We start from the raw sequence: 5749 nt of genomic DNA on the forward strand, positions 1-5749 counted from the left end.
TCAGAGAGAAATGGCAGAGCCCACGGGCCGCAGCTGCAGTTGACAAGAGCAGCTCAAAGCGCAGGGCTCTGTAATAATTATCATTATTTAACGTCACTCCGCCAGGAAGCATCACAGGAACAAGGCTTGAAATTAGAGCCACACGATCCCCCCTTCTCCCCAAGCGGCACGCGCCAGCCCCAGCGGCTCGGAGAAGGGCTGGGAATGCGGCAATTATTGCGAACTCCCTCCCAGCCCCAAAATACCATCTTGTCACATGGCTTGTCATTCTTGTACGGCTCTGTCTATCATAGCTTGTCATATTTTCCCAGCTTTTATTGCAGTTCTCGTGAAGCACATGTATTCCTGGTGGAATAATGGCTTCTGCCAGAAGATTCTAAAAGCCGCCGAAACTTCCTCCGGTCCTTGCTCCTGCCCCAGCTGGCTTGGGAACAGTTCTCCCCGGTGTGACTCGGGACTACTGACGACAGGACGTGAGCTTTCCGCCGTGTGACGCATGGACAGCCCTGCCCAGAGCCCAGAGCCTCCAGCCAGTGTGCGGCACACGACACCCTGGAGGTCGCCCTCAAGGGCAAAGGGAAACCTGTCCCCCCCGACAGTGTTGTAGGCAACCAGGAGTGGGCCAGATGCTTCAACCAGGTGGGCGACAGCAGGGGACTCTGCTGTGCTTCGAGGCCAAGCAGCTCCTCCCAGGCCCCTTCCTTCTGCTCCACACCGGTCTCCAGCAGTCCCACTGAGTCCGGGTGCTTCTTCCGGGAACCCCCTCTCGCTAGGGCCGCAGTGAGCGTCTGCGCTCCCTGGCCACCCTCTTCCCACGGCCCTCGGAGGCTGCAGAGGAGTCCCGAGCCTCGGGGTGGCCGCAATAAAACCTCTTTCTCCTGGCTCACACCTGTTGCCCCAGCCCCTCCTGGAGCGCCCATGCCTCCCACCTTTGCCAACTCCTCCCTCACCCCTCCTCAGAGCTTGTCTCCTCAGCGCCCATGCCTCCCACCTTTGCCAACTCCTCCCTCACCCCTCCTCAGAGTTTGTCTCCTCAGCGCCCATGCCTCCCACCTTTGCCAACTCCTCCCTCACCCCTCCTCAGAGCTTGTCTCCTCAGCGCCCATGCCTCCCACCTTTGCCAACTCCTCCCTCACCCCTCCTCAGAGCTTGTCTCCTCAGCGCCCATGCCTCCCACCTTTGCCAACTCCTCCCTCACCCCTCCTCAGAGCTTGTCTCCTCAGCGCCCATGCGCCCGCTGGCCAAGGCCGCCCCATTCCACCAGTGGGTCTTGCTCAAGCCGCGTCCACAGACTAGAATGGTCGCCCCACAATGGGAGGCCGGCTGTGGGGTCCCCTGGCCCACAGGGCCTTCCCCTCAGACCCCAGAGGGACCCCCTCCCCCACAGCACTTCGCAGGCACCCTGGGACACGCGGCACGTTTCGTCTTCTGTTACAGCCATGTCCATACATGTCCCTTAAATTTCCCAACAGGGGTGACGTGTCGGCAAACCGCGGGAGACACCAGCGTCTCCCCAGCGCTGCTGTGCAGCCGTGCACTGTCTCCACGCACAGGCCCAGCCGCACCAACACGGTCCCCGAAACCAGCCAGACCTGTCCACCCGCCTGCAGGTGACCGCCGTGAGGACGTGTGCTCTCTCACTCTCTGTCTCTTCAGGCCTGGGCTCTGTTTCCCATTAAATGTCAAGGCCAGCGGCCCGTCTTGATCGGAAAGGGCATGCTTTCACTGGCATTAAAAACATCTTATTAAAGAGATGGACAGATCCAATAATAGAGAGTTAAAAAGTGGTTTAGGTTCAGAGTCTGCACCCGGGAGATAGTGCCACTTGCCACAGAATAAAACTCAAAGGACTTGGCCGAGCTTTCGACCTCCTCCATCCCCCACCACAACACACACACACGTGCACACACAAAACCACACCAAAAAAAATACACGCATATATGTATGCACATATAAACACACGTGCACACAGAGACACATGCATGTGTACATGCACATATACATATGATCACGGAGAGACGTGCATGTGTGCATGCACATATACATATGTGCACACAGAGATGCGTGTGTGCACATATAAACATGCATGCCCACAGACACATGCATGTGTACATGCACATATACACACATGCACACACACAGATGTGCACCCAGCTGCAGCTCAGCAGGACGAGCTGCTCCTCTCATACACCCCTGCCTCCACCTGTGCCCCTCCCGTGCCCCATCTGAAACACCCTCATCCCTTCTCCACCCAGTAACATTCTTTCAGCCCTTCAAGGCCCTGTTAAAACCCACCACCACCAAGAAGCCTTCCCACCCTTCCCTAATCTAAGTTAGTCCCACCCCCTTTCTCTTGGTCCCTTTCACAGCCCTTTGATGGCACTTACCAGCCCCTCTACCCCCATCTACCAGACTGGTATATGTATCAGTGCCTGCTACAGACCATAATTTCCTCATCTGCTAAATGGGTATAACCACAGCCATTGGATTATCTTGAGAATGAAGTGAGTGAATATATGCAAAGCACCTAAAACAGCACCTGGCATGTAGCAGGTGTTCTATGGGTTAACTGGGTGCCTGCCATGAGCCACGTGCCTCACCTATCTGTTCTCTTTCAGCTCCATCAACCAATCGCAATTACCTTTAGAGATGTGGAAACTGAGGCACACAGAGGTCAAGCACTCGCCCGAAGGTCATTGAGTCACTAAGTAGAGTCAGAGGACTGAGACCATCCCTGACTCACCCACAGCCAGGCCTGAGCGTGTTCCTTTTTGGATGTTGAGGAACGAAATCACCCTGCCAACCCACCTTTCTCTCAAAAGAAATCAATCCCCCCGATTAGGAATTGGCATCACAGCTTAGCAGAGTTCCCAGTAAACTCCCAGCACGTGCTGGGCCAGTCTGGTCCCGCCTTTGAGCTCCCCACACTGACTGCGAGCAGCTTCTGGTGCAAGATGGCAGCGGGACAAGGGGCAGGAGGTGAAGATCAACTTGGTTACTTGAAAGCACTGCGGTACTTTCCAGAGCAGGCCCGAGTGGGCTTTTTCCTACAGCAGGAGGCCTTTTCCAGGGAGTGGTGCTCATGAAGCCATCGCCCACCTTTCCGGAATGTGGGTGCTAAGTCCAGAACACTCCCACCTGCAGCGCCCACTGCCAGGTGCTTCTCACTCTGTGCAGCTCCCAGAACCGAAGGGTCTGTTATCAAATTAGCCTTTATACTCTTCTCTGGAGTGACAACATCCGGGACAGGTTTATCCGGAAGCCTCAAGAAGCTGCTTTGCCTGCATCCTCTCAGTGGACAGACGGACCCAGGCAGGTCTCAAGGACGTGTTAGTGTCCCCCAGGGCCAGCTTGGCAGGGCACCTGGACACACAGCTGGCAGCCCAGCAGGCCCCTGCTCCCCTTCCGCACAAACTGCAGACAGCCGGACACAGGAGCCTCACGTGTGCTCTGCACGGTCACCGGCTCTTCGTGTTACACGGACATTTCCATCTGCAGGTTTGGGGGCGAATGGCGGGAATGGGAAAGCCACCGTCCGTCCCCACTGGGGGCTATTGCTGTTTGGAAACTAGAACATGGCGGTATCCTGAGACACCGTCAGACTCGCCCCTCAGGTGCGGTCCCCACTGCCCTGGGAACGAGGGATGTCACCGTCACCGGCCTCTAAGCAGACACACCCTCCAGCCAGCGGGACCTCCCCAGCCAGTCAGGCTGCCATGCGGACAACGGCTCAGTGTCCATGTGACAAGACAGCTTCGAACTTGACTGTTCTGATTTGCTGTTTCTATTCCACAAACTAACACATAGATTCCCTGTTTCCCTCTCTCTCACACACCCACACACATGCACACACATGCGTGCACACACAGAAACATCATTTCTTAGGACAATATTTCTTAGCAACTTCTTCATACAGGTTGTTATCAAAGAGTAAAGTCACCATGTAAAATATAGGACCTCCAGTTAAGTCCAAATTTCAGGTAAACAATAAATAATGTTTTAGGCCGGGGGCGGTGGCTCACGCCTGTAATCCTAGCACTCTGGGAGGCCAAGGCAGGAGGATAGCTCAAGGTCAGGAGTTCAAAACCAGCCTGAGCAAGAGTGAGACCCCGTCTCTACTAAAAATAGAAAGAAATTAATTGGCCAACTAAAAATATATAGAAAAAAAATTAGCCAGGCATGGTGGTACATACTTGTAGTCCCAGCTACTCAGGAGGCTGAGGCAGGAGGATTTCTTGAGCCCGGGAGTTTGAGGTTGCTGTGAGCTAAGCTTACGCCACGGCACTCTAACCAGGGCAGAGTGAGACTCTGTCTCAAAAACAAATAAATAAATAATGTTTTAGTCTAAGTACATCCCAAGTATCACATGGGACATACTTACACTACAAAATAATCCGTCGTTTTTCTGAAGTTGCGATTTAACTAGGCATCCCATATTTCTATTTGCCGGGTCTGGCAACCCTTCCAAAAATCTGTTTCAGGGGCAGCGCAGGTGTGGCCAGGGAGGGGCGGGTGCTGGGAATCGCCCCTGGGGCCTGGCTCCCTCTCAGGCCCGTGGAGAAGAGCCCGCCTCCATTCCTGGCCTGTCCGCCCGCCCCCGAGCCTGGGTAAGATCAAGCAGGAAAGCTGCCCCTGCAGGGTGGCCAGGGTCCTGTCGCTGAAGTGCTCTATCCTGGGCTGTCTTCGTCTCCCCTCCTGCTGCCCCAGCTCTCCCCTCCCTGCCCTGCTCTGCTTGCCTGGTCCTTCCCCCTCCGGAAGCCCCCTGCCCTCCCATTCAGATGGCCCCACACTGCCCCCAGTGCTCACCTCTCATCACAGCGCCCCCTGTGCGTGTCCCCCAGCCTCCCCTCTTGCTGCCCTGCTGTGCTGCTCCTCCTCGTGCCACTCCCCTGCTCAACAACCTGCCCTGGCTCCCTGCCGCCCACTGGGTAAAATGCTCACTGCTCGGCCCAGTATCCAAGCTCACTCCAGCCTAAATCCCCCTCCCAGGCTTCTCTCCCGCTCACGCCCTGTGCTCCTGCTGAACCTGTCCCCTTGGTACTCTGCCGAGAGTGCCCCGCCCTCCTCTTCTCCGAGGACTGGGCGCTACACGTCCGTCAAGGCCCAGGGCACTTTCATTCGCTGCACCTGTCACCCTCTGCAAACTGTCCCTTCCATGTACTTGTCGGCTTGTCAGCTTTCTGCCTCTGACCTCAGTCCTACTAATATGTAATCTCCGTAAGAGCGGGGACCTAGCAGCCCAGGGCTTACAGCAAGTAGAGAGCCACAGGGCAGGTGCTCAGGGAATGCTGCTGTCAAATGAATGCAATGGCTCCTCTTCCAAGAAGCCCTCCCAGCTTGTCCCCAGCTGCCTGTGATCTCTTCATGTTCAGAACCACATGGCACTGGAACAGCACCTGTGTGGCACTGGAACGGCATCGTCTAGTGCACCAACCGTTTCTGACTTGGATTTGAGAGTGCGTCATTCCTCCCAATGGACCATAGGTCCCTGGAGAGCAGAGCCCAAACTTACCCTGCATTCCATGCAGATTGTACGTACGTTGTGTTTTGAGCAAAGGCATCTGGGAAAGCATGAACAAGTATAGGCGATTGGGCTATGTCCTGGGACCTGTAGGACACTTTGTGCAAGAGCATTGGGGCTTGAGGTTCTCAGCCCTGGCTCTCCCCAGACAAGCCCCTGCTTCTCCCTCTAGCCCAGCTGGGACCCAAACCCCCTGCTTCACCTCCTAAAGCTGCCGGTGCTGCTTGG

At 55.8% G+C, this 5749-nt stretch overlaps 1 long non-coding RNA gene across 1 annotated transcript; it reads left to right on the forward strand.

Annotated features, from left to right (window-relative positions):
* Window positions 1–320: 320 nt before the first annotated feature.
* On the forward strand, window positions 321–3908 carry LOC105880366 (uncharacterized). The gene is made up of 3 exons (XR_012922937.1): window positions 321–639; window positions 1473–1610; window positions 2619–3908. It is a non-coding gene; the product is annotated as an uncharacterized LOC105880366 (long non-coding RNA).
* Window positions 3909–5749: the final 1841 nt, after the last annotated feature.

Source organism: Microcebus murinus, chromosome 14 (assembly GCF_040939455.1).
Source record: "Microcebus murinus isolate Inina chromosome 14, M.murinus_Inina_mat1.0, whole genome shotgun sequence".
NCBI lineage: Eukaryota > Metazoa > Chordata > Mammalia > Primates > Cheirogaleidae > Microcebus > Microcebus murinus.